Source organism: Hyperolius riggenbachi, chromosome 1 (genome assembly GCF_040937935.1).
Source record: "Hyperolius riggenbachi isolate aHypRig1 chromosome 1, aHypRig1.pri, whole genome shotgun sequence".
NCBI lineage: Eukaryota > Metazoa > Chordata > Amphibia > Anura > Hyperoliidae > Hyperolius > Hyperolius riggenbachi.
Window position 1 is genome coordinate 416,141,513 of NC_090646.1, and position 18,225 is coordinate 416,159,737.

At 42.7% G+C, this 18,225-nt stretch overlaps 1 long non-coding RNA gene across 1 annotated transcript in view; it reads left to right on the forward strand.

Moving 5' to 3' along the window:
• Nucleotides 1-649: 649 nt before the first annotated feature.
• The window catches only part of LOC137552695 (uncharacterized), a 75,127-nt gene continuing 57,551 nt past the window's right edge, over nt 650-18,225 (forward strand). Inside the window, exon 1 of the long non-coding RNA XR_011027163.1 lies at nt 650-737. This is a non-coding gene — a long non-coding RNA (uncharacterized lncRNA). The remainder of the gene's footprint in view (nt 738-18,225) is intronic.

An 18,225-nucleotide genomic window follows, 5' to 3' on the forward strand; every position in this document is an offset into this window, starting at 1 on the left:
TGTCCACTGACAACTCTGCTGCGATGTCATTGCTAATTGCTGCAAAAAAAAAAAAAATTACAAAAACCTCTCTGGGGCCTTTTTGGCGTCAGCCACTCATCCTCCTTCAGCGGTACCTTCGCCGCCAAGTGCCATTGGAACTCGCCTTCACCTCTTTGATTGCTTAACGCGTATATCCTTTTTTAAAACCACTTATTACCAATTAATAGCCCCATTTAAAGTGTTGATTTCACTTTAAAATCCATTTTCTCTAGAGAAAAAAAATTTTGGGAATTTTTTATGTTGAAGTTATGTTGCCCCTTATCACCTCGATAATCCATGCAATTTGGGGGATTGTAGCATGTATGGGGGCTTTGTTATTAACGTTAAAAGAAAATCCGCCTCCGGGCGGGAATCCACGCGTGATTACGCCATTCACGGCAGAAAATCCGCGTGGTTGCGTGGACGCGGATGAAAATCCGCATGCGGCGGGGCCGAATGCGGATTTTTTTTTGCAACCACGCGGATTGCCGAATTCGTGGATGAGGCACATCCGAGCATCCCTGGATATTCCTGAAATAGGATTTAAACAATGATGCTGGCCAGCCTCCCTGCTCCCTACACAGTTTTTTGGCAGTTGGACAGAGAAACTGCCATTCATTAAGTGCTTTTGAAAATAAATAAATCCCTGAGAATCCCCTATAAAGAGATGGAGTAGTCCAAAACCTGTCACTTCTGTCTGATTTCTACTACCTACGGTAAGTGACAGCAACATAGGAGATAAGTAATTTATGGCTCATTTTACTCCGGAAAAAAATGTACTTCTTATTTGCATATGTTTGCACATATTTAAAATTTTACAGTTTTTCGCTGTAGTGCCCCTTTAATGAGATTCATTAGACAACACACTAATTTTATACTTGAAGATTACTGACTGAGCAGTGAGGTTCCTCGGTTGTTTAATTTTACTGAAATATTACACTGCTGTACAGAGAAAGCAGCAAAATTCAGCAATGCAGAAATCTCATTAATATTATAAACGGGAAAGTTTGGATGCTAGGATGTTTGTTGCTCAATCATGCAACAATGGCTAAACAGATTTGAATGAAATTTGTCACACACATAGTACATTACCTGGAATAACATATAGAATACTTTTTATTCCCATAACCAAAAAGAGGGTGGAGACAAATACAAATTTCACTGGGAACATGTAAACCGCAGTCATTCTTACACTGTTAATGGTAGAGTTCTCAAACTTTGCACAGTTGATCACCAGGTGACTGGGATTAAAATTTAGAAAAGTGAGTGGAGCCTACAAAAGCTTTTCAAAGGGTATATTGCTTTTCAAGGGGAATATTTAATTGCTGCCATTCTTGCACTGTTAATGGCACAAGCCTCAAACCTGGTACAGTTGGTCATTGGGTGACTGGGGTTCAAATTTAGAAAAGGGGTGGAGCCACAGTCAGATTTGTTTCATTTCAATGCAACTTATTGATACCAAAGACTGCAAAGCTCACAAACCAGGTAATTGAGTAATTGTGTGTTAGGGTTAGAAAAAGTGGGCGGAGCCAAATACAAACCTGGGCAATACCGGGCCTTCAGCTAGTTAAACATATTTTCTCTTTTTTTCAAAATATTCTCCTACTCCATATAGTGTTCTTTAACATGCACCTTATTATGATATATATATATATATATATATATATATATATATATATATATATATATATAATATATAACGAAAATCATGCATGATTTCAAACATTTTTTACAAATAAATAACTGCAAAGTGGTGTGTGCATAATGATTCATCCCCCTTTGATCTGAGCGCAGTCAGTTGCCTATAGACATTGCCTAATGAGTGCTAATGACTAAATAGAGTGCACCTATGTGTAATCTAATGTCAGTACAAATACAGCTGCTCTGTGAGGGCCTCAGAGGTTGTCTAAGAGAATATTGGGAGCAACAACACCGTGAAGGCCAAAGAACACACAAGACAGGTCAGGGATCAAGTTATTGAGAAATTTAAAGCAGGCTTAGGCTACAAAAAGATTTCCAAAGCCTTGAACATCCCACGGAGCACTGTTCAAGCGATCATTCAGAAATGGAAGGAGTATGGCACAACTGTAAACCTACCAAGACAAGGCCATCCACCTAAACTCACAGGCCGAACAAGTAGAGCGCTGATCAGAAATGCAGTCAGGAGGCCCATGGTGACTCTGGACGAGCTGCAGAGATCTACAGCTCAGGTGGGAGACTCTGTCCATAGGACAACTATTAGTCATGCACTGTACAAAGTTGGCCTGTATGGATGAGTGGCAAGAAGAAAGGCATTGTTAACAGAAAGCATAAGAAGTCCCGTTTGCAGTTTGCCACAAGCCAGGTGGGGGACACAGCATACATGTGGAAGAAGGTGCGCTGGTCAGATGAGACCAAAATGGAACTTTTTGGCCAAAATGCAAAACGCTGTGTGTGGCGGAAAACTAACACTGCACATCACTCTGAACACACCATCCCCACTGTCAAATATGGTGGTGGCAGCATCATGCTTGGGGGGTGCATCTCTTCAGCAGGGACAGGGAAGCTGGTCAGAGTTGACAGGAAGATGGATGGAGCCAAATACAGGTCAATCTTGAAAGAAAACCTCTTGGAGTCTGCAAAAGACTTTAGACTGGGGCGGAGGTTCACCTTCCAGCAGGACAATGACCCTAAACCTAAAGCCAGAGCAACAATGGAATGGTTTAAAATAAAACATATCCATGTGTTAGAATGGCCCAGTCAAAGTCCAGATCTAAATCCAATCGAGAATCTGTGGCAAGATCTGAAAACTGCTGTTCACAAATGCTGTCCATCTAATCTGACTGAGCTGGAGCTGTTTTGCAAAGAAGAATGGGCAAGGATTTCAGTCTCTAGATGTGCAAAGCTGGTAGAGACATACCCTAAAAGACTGGCAGCTGTAATTGCAGCAAAAGGTGGTTCTACAAAGTATTGACTTAGGGGGCCGAATAATTACGCTCACCCCACTTTGCAGTTATTGATTTGTAAAAAATGTTTGGAATGATGTATGATTTTCGATCCACTTCTCAAATGTACACCACTTTGTAGTGGTCTTTCACGTGGAATTCCAATAAAATTGATGCATGTTTGTGGCAGTAATGTGACAAAATGTGGAAAACTTCAAGGGGGCGAATACTTTCGCAACCCACTCTATATATATACATACATACATATATATATATATATATATATATATATATATATATATATATATATATATACACAGTATATATATATATATATATAATTTTTTTTTCTTAATTTTCTGTTTACTTTCTGTGAGAAAACGTGGAAAAGCCGCCGCGTGTGCTGAAAGCAAGGCGGATGATTCTGCGTCCAATGCGGCGGTTTGCACGCGTAGGCACGCGTCTGGTAGTGTGGCAGAACGCGGAAAAGCCGCCGCATGTTCTAACAGCAAAGCAGCTGTTTCCGCGTCCAAGGTGGTGGTTTGTACGCAGCAGCGTGCCTTTGGAGTGGCTGGGTCTGTTAGTCCACATAGATGGATAAAGAGCTAAGCGCGCGCGGGCCAGAAGTCAGGACCTTTAAACCAGCAGGGGAAGTGTCAGCTGATCAGGACGATCAGCTGATTCCTGCTGGACTCATGATTGGCTGAGTGGCTCTGGCGGGGCAGCAGAGTTCAGCTACTATATATTCTGTTTGCTTGTCAGTTGCTGGTTGTCTGCCATTGCAGTGTTTTTGAACCAGGTGGCCCTGGGAATTCACACTGAGCCATATTACCTTGTACTGTTTATGTTAGACCAGTTCCAGGGTGTTGACGATCACGGACCTCACACCCAAGACTAGAGAATTGTATTATCATTTATGTTATACTCCATACTAGTTCCAGGGTGTTGATGATCACGGACCTCACACCCAAGACTAGGGAATTGTATTATCATTTATGTTATTCTCCAGACTAGTTCCAGGGTGTTGTGACTACGGACCTCACACCCCAGACTAGGATTGTGCTATTTCTGTATTACGTTAGCCCAGTCCAGGGCAATACCTTTCATATTAGCTGCAGGGTTTCCTGCAACCCAGCCTCGGTCCCTCGCCCAGGGGTCCACAGGCTAAAGGAATATCACCCACAGTCAGGGGTGAATTCCTCAGGAGTCTTAGGCCGCCAACTCCTCTGGTGATCTCCACTCAGAGTTGTTACTGTTACACCAAACACTCTCGCTATTCTGGTGTCCAGAGGTTAGCAATACATCTGTATTATCGCTGATGCTGCAGATCATCGATAATCAGGCGTATATCTGCATTCTTGGCGGTACTGCAGACCGCCAATAATCAGATTCTCTCTGCGTGCTGACACCAATCGTTACACTTTCCTTTATTGCTGTAGCAGATAATTTTCTTATAGTCACCATTGACTGATTAATAAAATCTCAGTGAAGTGAACAAAGCCCAGGGCCTAAGCCAGCTTTGGATATCTGTCTGCTTGAGGTCCTCAGGCTACACTGCATTAGAATCAGACATTATACTGTATTGAGAATCACTGTTAGGCCTGACCAAAGACATGGGCACCTATTCAATTCATGTTTTTTCCTAGGAAATCATTTTTCATGTTCGTTTAAAATAACTTTTCACTCTGTAATCAAAAAAGTGGGTGAAACAGTACCATCAAAGTTATTCTGTGTATTTTCTTGCTTGCTGGTGGCTTTTTTCTGTGATCCTTTTTTACATTTTTCCTTTTTTTTTGACACACTGAGATCACCAATAAAACACAGTACAGTCACACAGATGTTGGTGTGACACTAACACTCATGCTCACAAAGCAGGCAGTGACCAGCCAAAGGGTATTGTTACAAACTATATTTTTTATACACACCAAAATCACCAATACCACACAGTTGGGCTATAACAGTGTATAAAAGCTCAGCGCCTCTGTGCGCTCAGAGGCGCTGAGCTTTGCACCAGACTTATTTCAGTTTTATGCTCCATTACTATTGCCTGATGAAGCGGGAGATGCCCGCGAAAGGCGTTGCACTTGTACTTACTGGAGTATATAAATACATTTTTGTTGTTTTGAATATACACAACACTCGTGTGTGTCTGCTTGGGGGAGGTAAGTCCACCTCTGCTTCCTCTCAGTTAAAACATTTTAGAATATTTTAAACAGTAGACAAATACTTTTTTTAGTTGTTTCAACTTGTTTCACAACAAAACCTGTTTGACAATAGTGCTGCACAAAAGACCGCTGTTGAGCGTGTGAATGGGGCTTAACAGACAAGTTTGGCAGATAGTTGGACAGAAAGTTGATAGGTGTGTATGAACCTTTAGTGACACTTGACACTCGAGCAGCCCTGATCTTAGTTGTTCTCCTGCCCTCTGGAGGCCACTCTGTCATGCACCTGTTGTTGTCCCCCTCTATAGCAACAGAACACATCGCTATCCTGAAGGCTATTGATGCATCTGTACAGCATCAGGCCATGAACTATTGCCAGAGGGATTGTTTCCTGATCCCCTGGGTGACAGTAATCAGATGTGTGTACGTAGCTTTAGTATTTATACAAGACTAGGAAACATATTTTACTGCATGATACTTTAAGAGGACTGTGAAGAATGTAAGTAGTTAAGAGTCCATAAACAGCCCCGCAGAGCTGTGCATCAAAGGCCGTCTGTGCTCTGTGTATTTTGGTCCCTCCAGTAACAAAACAGTGTTCCAATCCTGAGAGATAGGAAAGCCATTCTAACAAATCTGCATCAGATTGGCAGGATTTGATTAGCAATTTCACACATTTGATGTTGACGGAACATAAAGTAAAATTATGTTTGATGTTACCGGGCAAATTTCATGGGATAATACTCACAGACTGTTTATATGAGCGTTTATGTAACTCCCGTGCTGCCGCAGCACAGCCGTCTGCCTACACAACAGCCTTGCAGTTTACAAATATTGAGGAAAGCAGAAACTGATAATACATGGTGTCTTTTAATTGTTTGCCCATATCACATAATCAGGGGGAAAAAATCATTACTTAGAGCATAGTTGTGGCTTATTTTTAGATCAATAAATGGTGTGCTGAAGGTCTGCCTGTACGCTTCTCATCTGTCTCTATTACCAAGCCATTTACTCTTTGGTAAGGTTCAGCAAGCTCACCTTTGTACGCCTGGCTGATCCCCTTGTTACCTTGTGGGAAAGCTGCCAGCAGATTACACAAGTCTGCTTTTTAATTAGAAAGGGAAAGCAATTGAGAAGCCTGTGTACTTAACTGTAATCTCCAGGCTGCAGTGCAGATGTGTGACTTATCCAAGCAATTTGCGATCCAAACTGATAGAACTGCTTTTTCCCTTTCTGCCTACGCTGATATTTTAAGCACATATAGCACATATATGCTGCTAGTTACATGTGATACTTTTACAACCTACATAGCAACGGATTATGTACACAGAATATGATAGCTATCAAGCTGATACATTTCATGGAAATTCATTACACATTCAGTTGGAGGTGTTATACACAGGTGTAAAGTGTTATTGCTGCTTATTAGAATTTGTGTTTACACTTGTGTACATTTAAAAAGGGCGCTGCAGTAATTTGGACACTGGAGATAGCCACTAGTAGAATATCAGTAAAATTACCAATATACTACTATTGGGTAAAATTACTGATATTTTACTATCGCTTAACCTAACCCTTTTCTCACATGAATCATCCCTCTACCGATGCCTAACTCTAACCGACCCCCCACCACCACAACCACCACCACCAATATTAACACCAATCCTAACCCTATCCTCGGATGAGCCCTCCCTCTATCAATGCCTAACCCTACATCACCCCTTCCCCACCCCCACTGCAGAATCACCCAATAAATAACTCTAAACCTAAATGTATCTTCACATGAGCCCTCCCTCTGCTGATGCGTAACCATAACCAACTGCTACCACCCCATCTGTCCAGTAGGGATGCTCGTTTGGATTCTGCGGAATTAAAATTTCCGCATTTCCAATCGAATTTGGAAAATGGAAATTGGAATTCCAAGGTAGTTTTAGCACAATCACAGAACTTGGAATCATTGGAGCAATCAGAAAATGCTGATTTTTTTTTTTTGCTGCAAAAATCGCATCACTGCGGTCATTTTGGACCAATCACTCATTTTCCATTTTTTTCGATTTCCGTTTGTCTGATTTCCATATTTCCCTCTTTTTTTTTTCTTTAATGACTAGTAAAATACTCCTCGTAAAATCCAAAACTGGAAAAACGGAAAATCGGCAATTGGAAAAACGGATAATTGGAAATCCCTACTGTCCAGCACCCAAATTACTTTGTCTATCTTTATCTATTACCTAGTGTCGGCAATAGTCACATTTTTCTGGATAGGGTACTGGTTAAGGGCCATGCCTCTAACACAGGAGACCAGGGTTTGAATATCAGCTCTTCCTATTCAGTAAGCCAGCACCTATTCAGTGAGGAGACCTTGGGCTAGACTCCCTAGCTCTGCTTCTGCCTATAGAGTGTGCCCTGGTGGCTGCAGCTCTAGTGCTTTGAGTCCACCAAGAGAAAAGCGCAATATAAATGTTCTGTGTTCCAGGTGGTCACTGGAGCCAAAATGATCTGCTTTCATCTCTTTAGACTGTGATGCATTCAAGCAAAACATAAATTGTACCTGTGTCAAATTTACAGGCTTTCTTGTCCCAATGTATTATTTATACTATGCATGTACAGTATCTGGTATTGACTTCTTTCTAATACACTTTTTCATTGGTTTGTAATTTTTTTTAAATGTCTGACATTAAATTATAATTGCACTTTAAAAGTAGTTTAATATCGACTGTGTTTTCTATGAAAAAGAAAAGTTAATGTCATCCACTCATTTTGGGTGCCCATCCTGCTTGGGTTCAGGCATCTTTAGTGGGACTTTTTAATGCCTGAAGTTTTGAAACGCTGGCATAGGCTTAACACATTTAAGTGTTGTACTCCTTGGTGTCAGCAGGAGAAGACATTACAGAGAACTCTGACCTGTCATCAGATGATATTTACAGTCCTGGCTAAAGTTTTCAAAGACTGTAAAAAATATTAGTTTTCACAACGTTTGCTACTAAACTGCTTTTAGATCCTTGTTTCAGTTGTTTATGTGATGTACTGAAATATAATTATAAGCACTTCATACGTTTCAAAGGCAATTATTGACAATTAGATGAGATTTATGCAAAGAGTCAGTATTTGCAGTGTTAGCCCTTCTTTTTCAGGATCTCTGCAATTCGACTGGGCATGCTCTCAATCAACTTCTGGGTAAAATCCTGACTGATAGCAACCCATTCTTTCATAATCACTTATTTGAGTTTCTCAGAATTAGTTGTTTTTTGTTTGTCCACCCGCCTCTTGAGGAATGACCACAAGTTCTCAATGGGATTAATGGGATCTGGGGAGTTTCCAGGCCATGGACCCAAAATTTCAATGTTTTGGTCCCCGAGCCACTTAGTTGATACTGCTTGGAGAATACCAGCTCTCATGGTTCACTTTTGCCTTATGACACGGTGCTCCATCATGCTGGAGAATGCATTGTTCTCCACCAAACTGTTGTTGGATTGTTGGAAGAAGTTGCTGTTGGAGGGTGTTTTGGTACCATTCTTTATTCATGGCTGTGTTTTTTGGCAAAATTGTGAGTGAGCCAACTCCCTTGGATGAGAAGCAACCCCACACATGAATAGTCTCAGGATGCTTTACTGTTGGCATGACACAGGACTGATGGTAGTGCTCACCTTTTCTTCTCCTGACAAGCCTTTTTTCAGATCCCCCAAACAATTGGAAAAGGGCTTCATCTGAGAATATGCCCTAGTCCTCAGCAGTCCATTCACCATACATTATGCAGAAGATCAATCTGTCCCTGATGTTTTTGTGGCAGAGAAGTGGCTTCTTTGCTGCCCTTCTTGACACCAGGCCATCTTCCAAAAGTCTTCGCCTTACTGTGCATGCAGATGCGCTCACACCGGTCTGCTGCTATTCCTGAGCGACCTCTGCACTGGTTGCACTCTGATCCCGCAACTGAATCCTCTTTAGGAGATGATCCTGGCGCTTGCTGGACTTTCTTGGATGCCCTGAAGCCTTCTTAACAAGAATTGATCCTCATTCCTTGAAGTTCCTGATGATCCTATAAATTGTTGATTTAGGTGCAATCTTAGTAGCCAATAATTGCAACGCAATGATGGCTGCATGCGTTTCTTTGCTGGTCACCACGGTTAACAATGGAAGATCAATGATTTCAAGAATCACTCTACTTTTAACATGTCAAGTCTGCCATTCTAACCCAATCAGCCTGACATAATGATCTCCATCCTTGTGCTCGTCAACATTCTCACCTGAGTTAACAAGACGATTACTGAAATTATCTCAGCAGGTCCTTCAATGACAGCAATGAAATGCAGTGGAAATGTTTTTTTTGGGGATTCAGTTAATTTTCATGGCAAAGAAGGACTATGCAATTCATCTGAACACTTTCTATAACCTTCTGGAGTATATGCAAATTGCATATTGCTATTATAAAAACGTAAGCACCAAGCTTTTGGCCAAGACTGTAGTCAGCTTTGCTATCTCAGTGCTGTTCAACTGGGAACTGGGTATTGAGTTAATGAACCCAGTATTATACTTTTCTTAGCTTTGGTAAGACCATTGTAAGACCATATTTTCTTCTGACTATGACCTCTTCCAGTTCCCACTAGATCTAGTCATAACTGTGTCTTCAGAAGTTAAAGACCTTCTATACATGTGCCATAACCCACTTTGGGCTTGTCCTAATCCTTGCACATCTCCTCAGGTTCCTCCTCCTTCTTGAGCTTATCCTCCTCATTCTTGGAAACCTATGTGCTCCTGAGCATCTTTACAATTAACATGTATGCACTCAGCATACAGATCCATTGGTGTGCTGAGCTCCCCCTATGCACATACCCAATGCAGTCTAACCCTCCCTTGTGGACAAGCACTCAGGACCACGCCATGACAAGGACACTGAGCGCCAACCCAGAAGCTATTACAGGGTCAGTGCCATGTTTTAAAATGGAGAACTGAGGTTTTTTTTGCTTTTACAGTGACTGAAAGAAGCGTATGAGAGGAAAAAGGGTTTGAAGAGAACACTATGCAAGAGATATTTTTTTCATTAGTATGTTTATTGAAACTTTTATTTTCTCCTTTGGTTTGTTTTAAAGTGGAGCTGTCAGCCATACTATCTCAGAAAAAAAAACACATTTATAAGTAGATAAATACTTGCTCTACTTACTTATCATATGTATTGCACTGTCCACATTTGGATTTTAGTGATTTTTCTATAGTAAAAAAGATTTTTGGCCTCAATTCATCATTGTCTTTGAGATAACTTTTTCCAATTTGTTAAATTACCGAATTCAAAGTTTATCAATTTCTAGTTGTATTCATTGAGGTTTTTCCGCATTCGGTGTGAATTCGATAAAATATCGATAACAATTCGGTAACCATTCGGTAACGTGTCGATATTTCCATTTTACAGCGGTAATTTAACACAAGGCCATAAGATTCCCATGGAATTGTGTGTAAAAGGCAGTCCTTTGAACACTACGTAGCAACATTCTGAATAGGGCTTAACACCTGGACCAGGATTCTGGAAGTGGCTTGGGACAATCCCACAATTTCGCCAGCTGTGGCTTGATAGGAGCCTTTTCTAAAAAAAAATTAGTGCAGCTAGCAAATTATTTAACCCTGGCACTGCCTGTGTTCTCTTACAAGATGATTCAAGAGAAATGCAGATGTCCTGGTATAGCAAATAAATCTATTCTCTTGCAAATTGATATGGTTCTAGACCTTATTCTTGCCCTTCTGCACCTTTGAATCACTCTCAGCTGATACATAACCACTTCAAATGGCTCCATCTTCTCTGTCAGCAATGATCTGACAGTAATAACAACAGAGCAGTGAAGGAGATAACTAATCCTAAATGTAACGCTAAACCACGCCTACTTTCATTTTCATGAATTGCACTTTCTTCCCTTTATTCGCATCACTAACGAATGATTACCGAAGGCTCGCTAACAGCTGTAGATACATTTGATGAATTCTGAAATCAACTTAACAAATTCGGTATTTTACCGAACTGTCGTTAACCAATTCGATAAGTCTTGATGAATCGAGGCCAAAATCCTTCTTAGAATTCTCCATTTTGTCTGTGTCTATCTTGAAGCTAATCATGACATAATTTCCTCCCTTACTCTCCTCTGCCTGATTGTGTATGCATTGCCTGCCCTCCTTCCAGTCTTCAGACACTCCCACCTAGCTCTGCAGTAGAACGTGCATTGAGAAATATTGAGAGGAACAGAGATGTGGAAGGTGGAAACAGTAGGGAAAGAGGCATCAGCCAATCAGGCTGCATTCGTTAATTCTGAGGGGAAAGTAAAGAAGAAAAAAAGAAAACCCAGCATGCCCTGCAACTTCCTTTGTGTGGCAGATGTACCAAATAAGAGCCAGGGAAACTGGGGAAAGATGTTTTATGGAGAAGAAAACTAAGATTGATTTTTAACTTTTGGATTGCCTGGTTAGCATCCTTATTGCTTGTTTACCAGATAAAAATAATGAATTGATTTTTGATTTTATGCCTGACAGTTACTCTTTAATATGGACAAGGGCTTTTAAAAATCAGGGAAGATTTTATTCCCCTATTTCTGAGAATTCTACATATTAAGAACCATGAGAGCTGGTATTCTCCAAGCAGTATCATCCAGCCTTGCAAGGTTGAATATTTTAAAAAGTTAATATCAATTGGGGCAGAAGCTGAGCAATATCTTTTTATCTCTTGGGTAAAGCAGGTGTTCATTTTGAACAGCTAAATCATCTGATAGCACTACCTGAATCAATTCATAAAATCAACATCTCTTTAAAACCATGTTATCAGCAGTCAAGTTTTTTCTCACTCTGAGATTCCAAAGTACATCCACCCAGGATTTATTGGATTACATGCCCTGTCAACTGCCTAACTTTTACTACAGTTTGCTTCTGGACTTCATAAATCAACCTGAGGTTATGTCTAATTAGATATAATCATGTAACAAATAATTGAAAACAGTTTTATAGTGTGACAGTCAGTACAGTCAATTGCATTGGCCTCTGGACAGACTATCACTTTAATTAGTAGTAGCATGCAAATGCTCCAGGATGATTTCTTTAAAAAAATGTTATTTTGATTCTTATCTGTGATATTTTCTTGCTACTAGGTATTCTATGGTTAACTGTTAGATGGGGCACACACTTGTTAACCACTTCATGCCATAGACTGAAGTGTTATGCATGCTCCTGCAGAGCGCTGGTATGTGCTTTCAGCAGAATAGATGTTTATGTCCCCATATAGATGCAGAGTACTGCCGCAGCTTGTGCGTTCTGTAAATCCCTCACCTCCTACACTCATCTTCTCAGCAGCTATTTTCTCTCTACTTCCTATTTCACATGACAGGAAGTAGAGAGGAGCCTGCTGCCGAGAAGACGTGAGGAGGAGGGATTTACAGAATGTGCCCGCTGTATCAATACTCTGCATCTGTATGGTGACACAGGTGCCCATGGAGAGGGAGGGAGGAATAATGTCGGCTCCTCTCCCCGCATCCCCAGATTATGCATCGCATTGAGGCTGGCCTTGATCATCTCAGCCGCACTAAACTGCGTCCTCCTTTTGCTTACAACGCCACTGGAGGAATGGAGGAATGATGTCTGCCTCCTCCCCACTTCTGCCCACAGGTCAAGTCCCCAGATAAAGTCCGCCTGAAGCAGGTGCTTCAGGATGTGTCATGGGAGGTCAGGCCCCGTAAACAAGTACTGTCTAAATTATTTCCTTGCTTGCTGGTGGCTTAAAAGGCATTTTATTGATAAGGTATGAAAATATCATCCGTTAGAAAAAGTTAAATTGAATAAGGGCCTTAAAGACTTACAAAATAGTAACCTGATCAATTTGATCAGATTTCTCTTGGAATTCTCCTGAAAGAGAATTTAAGTAGAAAAATCTCCATAATCACCTATCATCAAAATAACTGAGCTGGACATGTGGGCAGCAATGAACTATAATGATTGTATACTACTTGTGCATGGATCATGTCACTCTAGTCTGTATAGATATACCAGTGTAAGCTGTAATATATATGAATAAAAAAGATTATTCTAAAAGTCCAGTGTAGCTGATGATTTTCACAGACAGATAGCTCAGCCAAGGATGTATGTATGCGATAAGGATTTTTTCCATGATAGGGAATGTGACCAGAGGCAGAGCCTAATGACTAGAATCAGATACAGATCATTGTGGAATGACAGTTAATACATTAGAGTGTTGCACCATGTTAGCTAAACATTTTAAAGTTATATAAACATCCATATGTTAACCACTTCCCGACCGCCTAACGCACAGAGGCGGCCGGGAAGTGGAGCCCTTAAGGACCGGCTCACCCACAGAGGCGGCGGTCCATTTAAGGGCATGGGCGGAGCGATCGCGTCATCCGTGACGCGATCCTCCGCCGGCGCCTGTCACCGCTCGCTCGCCGCAACATCCCGCCGGCTATACGGAAGCGCCGGCGGGATGTTAACCCCGCGATCGCTGCATACAAAGTGTATAATACACTTTGTAATGTTTACAAAGTGTATTATACAGGCTGCCTCCTGCCCTGGTGATCCCAGTGTCCGAGGGACCACCAGGGCAGGCTGCAGCCACCCTAGTCTGCACCCAAGCACACTGATTTCTCCCCCCCCTGCCCCAGATCGCCCACAGCACCCATCAGACCCCCCCCTGCCCACCCCCCAGACCCCTGTTTGCACCCAATCACCCCCCTAATCACCCATCAATCACTCCCTGTCACTATCTGTCAACGCTATTTTTTTTTTATCCCCCCCCCTGCTCCCTGCCCCCTCCTGATCACCCCCCACCCCTCAGATTCTCCCCAGACCCCCCCCCCAGACCACCCCCCCTGTTTACTGTATGCATCTATCCCCCTGATCACCTGTCAATCACCCGTCAATCACCCGTCAATCACCCGTCAATCACCCCCTGTCACTGCCACCCATCAATAAGCCCCTAACCTGCCCCTTGCGGGCAATCTGATCACCCCCCCACACCAATAGATCGCCCACAGATCCGACATCAGATCACCTCCCAAATCCATTGTTTACATCTATTCTCTCTTCTAAACACCCACTAATTACCCATCAATCACCCATCAATCACCCCCTATCACCACCTGTCACTGTTACCTATCAGATCAGACCCTAATCTGCCCCTTGCGGGCACCCAATCACCCGCCTACACGCTCAGATTGCCCTCAGACCCCCCCTTATCAATTCGCCAGTGCATTAATTACATCTGTTCTTCCCTGTAATAACCCACTGATCACCTGTCAATCACCTGCCAATCACCTATCACCCATCAATCACCCCCTGTCACCCCCTGTCACTGCCACCCATCAATCAGCCCCTAACCTGCCCCTTGCGGGCAATCTGATCACCCACCCACACCATTAGATCGCCCGCAAACCCGCCGTCAGATTACCTCCCAAATGTATCGTTTACATCTGTTATCTTCTCTAAACACCCACTAATTACCCATCAATCACCCATTAATCACCCCCTATCACCACCTGTCACTTTTACCTATCAGATCAGACCCTAATCTGCCCCTTGCGGGCACCAAATCACCCGCCCACACGCTCAGATTGCCCTCTGACCCCCCCCTTATCAATTCGCCAGTGCATTAATTACATCTGTCCTTCCCTGTAATAACCCACTGATCACCTGTCAATCACCTGCCAATCACCTATCACCCATCAATCACCCCCTGTCACTGCCACCCAACAATCAGCCCCTAACCTGCCCCTTGCGGGCAATCTGATCACCCACCCACACCAATAGATCGCCCGCAGATCCGACATCAGATCACCACCCAAGCGCAGTGTTTCCATCTATTCTCTCCTCTAAACACCCACTAATTACCCATCAATCACCCATCAATCACCCCCTATCACCACCTGTCACTGTTACCCATCAGATCAGACCCTAATCTGCCCCTTGCGGGCACCCAATCGCCCGCCTACACGCTCAGGTTGCCCTCAGACCCCCCCTTATCAATTCGCCAGTGCAATATTTACATCTGTTCTCCCCTGTAATAACCCACTGATTACCTGTCAATCACCTATCAATCACCCATCAATCACCCCCTGTCACTGCCACCCATCAATCACCCCCTGTCACTGCCACCCATCAATCACCCGCTGTCACTGCCACCCATCAATCAGCCCCTAACCTGCCCCTTGCGGGCAAACTGATCACCCACCCACACCAATAGATCGCCCGCAGATCCGACATCAGATCACCACCCAAGCGCAGTGTTTCCATCTATTCTCTACCCTAAACACCCACTAATTACCCATCAATCACCCCCTGTCACTGCTACCTATCAGATTAGACCCCTATCTGCCCCTAGGGCACTCAATCACCCGCCCACACCCTCAGAATGCCCTCAGACCCCAGCCCTGATCACCTCACCAGTGCATTGCTTGCATCTATTCCCCCCTCTAATCACACCTTGAGACACCCATCAATCACCTCCTGTCACCCCCTAGCACACCTACCCATCAGATCAGGCCCCAATTTGCCCCGTGTGGGCTCCTGATCACTCGGCCAGACCGCCTTCCGATCACCTCCCCAGTGCATTGATTGCATCTATTTTCCCCTCTAACCACCCCCTGAGACACCCATCAATCACCTCCTGTCACCCCCCTAGCACTCCTATCCATCAGATCAGGCCCAATACAACCTGTCATCTAAAAGGCCACCCTGCTTATGACCGGTTCCACAAAATTCGCCCCCTCATAGACCACCTGTCATCAAAATTTGCAGATGCTTATACCCCTGAACAGTCATTTTGAGACATTTGGTTTCCAGACTACTCACGGTTTTGGGCCTGTAAAATGCCAGGGCGGTATAGGAACCCCACAAGTGACCCCATTTTAGAAAAAAAAGACACCCCAAGGTATTCTGTTAGGTGTATGACGAGTTCATAGAAGATTTTATTTTTTGTCAAAAGTTAGCGGAAATTAATTTTTATTGTTTTTTTTTCACAGTGTCATTTTTCACTAACTTGTGACAAAAAATAAAATCTTCTATGAACTCGCCATACACCTAACGGAATACCTTGGGGTGTCTTCTTTCTAAAATGGGGTCACTTGTGGGGTTCCTATACTGCCCTGGCATTTTAGGGGCCCTAAACCGCGAGGAGTAGTCTAGAAAACAAATGCTTCAAAATGACCTGTGAATAGGACGTTGGGCCCCTTAGCGCACCTAGGCTGCAAAAAAGTGTCACACATGTGGTACCGCTGTACTCAGGAAAAGTAGTATAATGTGTTTTGGGGTGTATTTTTACACATACCCATGCTGGGTGGGAGAAATTTCTATGTAAATGGACAATTGTGTGTAAAAAAATCAAACAATTGTCATTTACAGAGATATTTCTCCCACTTAGCATGGGTATGTGTAAAAATACACCCCAAAACGCATTATACTACTTCTCCTGAGTACAGCGGTACCACATGTGTGGCACTTTTTTACACCCTAAGTACGCTAAGGGGCCCAAAGTCCAATGAGTACCTTTAGGATTTCACAGGTCATTTTGCGACATTTGGTTTCAAGACTACTCCTCACGGTTTAGGGCCCCTAAAATGCCAGGGCAGTATAGGAACCCCACAAATGACCCCATTCTAGAAAGAAGACACCCAAAGGTATTCCGTACGGAGTATGGTGAGTTCATAGAAGATTTTATTTTTTGTCACAAGTTAGCGGAAAATGACACTTTGTGAAAAAAAACTATTAAAATCAATTTCCGCTAACTTGTGACAAAAAAATAAAAACTTCTATGAACTCACCATACTCCTAACGGAATACCTTGGGGTGTCTTCTTTCTAAAATGGGGTCATTAGTGGGGTTCCTATACTGCCCTGGCATTTTAGGGGCCCTAAACCGTGAGGAGTAGTCTTGAAACAAAAATGACCTGTGAAATCCTAAAGGTACTCATTGGACTTTATGCCCCTTAGTGCAGTTAGGGTGCAAAAAAGTGCCACACATGTGGTATCGCCATACTCGGGAGAAGTAGTACAATGTGTTTTGGGGTGTATTTTTACACATACCCATGCTGGGTGGGAGAAATACCTCTGTAAATGACAATCTTTTGATTTTTTTACACACAATTGTCCATTTACAGAGGTATTTCTCCCACCCAGCATGGGTATGTGTAAAAATACACCTCAAAACACATTGTACTACTTCTCCCGAGTATGGCGATACCACATGTGTGGCACTTTTTTGCACCCTAACTGCGCTAAAGGGCCCAAAGTCCAATGAGTACCTTTAGGATTTCACAGGTCATTTTAAGAAATTGGTTTCAAGACTACTCCTCACGGTTTAGGGCCCCTAAAATGCCAGGGCAGTATAGGAACCCCACAAATGACCCCATTTTAGAAAGAAGACACCCCAAGGTATTCCGTTAGGAGTATGGTGAGTTCATAGAAGATTTTATTTTTTGTCAAAAGTTAGCGGAAATTGATTTTAATTGTGTTTTTTCACAAAGTGTCATTTTCCGCTAACTTGTGACAAAAAATAAAATCTTCTATGAACTCGCCATACTACTAACGGAATACCTTGGGGTGTCTTCTTTCTAAAATGGGGTCATTTGTGGGGTTCCTATACTGCCCTGGCATTTTCGGGGCCCTAAACCGTGAGGAGTAGTCTTGAAACGAAATTTCTCAAAATGACCTGTGAAATCCTAAAGGTACTCATTGGACTTTGGGCCCTTTAGCGCAGTTAGGGTGCAAAAAAGTGCCACACATGTGGTATCGCCGTACTCAGGAGAAGTAGTATAATGTGTTTTGTGGTGTATTTTTACACATACCCATGCTGAGTGGGAGAAATATCTCTGTAAATGGACAATTGTGTGTAAAAAAAATTAACAAATTGTCATTTACAGAGATATTTCTCCCACCCAGCATGGGTATGTGTAAAAATACACCCCAAAACACATTATACTACTTCTCCTGAGTACGGCAATACCACATGTGTGGCACTTTTTTGCAGCCTAACTGCGCTAAGGGGTCCAAAGTCCAATGAGCACCTTTAGGCTTTACAGGGGTGCTTACAATTTAGCACCCCCCAAAATGTCAGGACAGTAAACACACCCCACAAATGATCCCATTTTGGAAAGT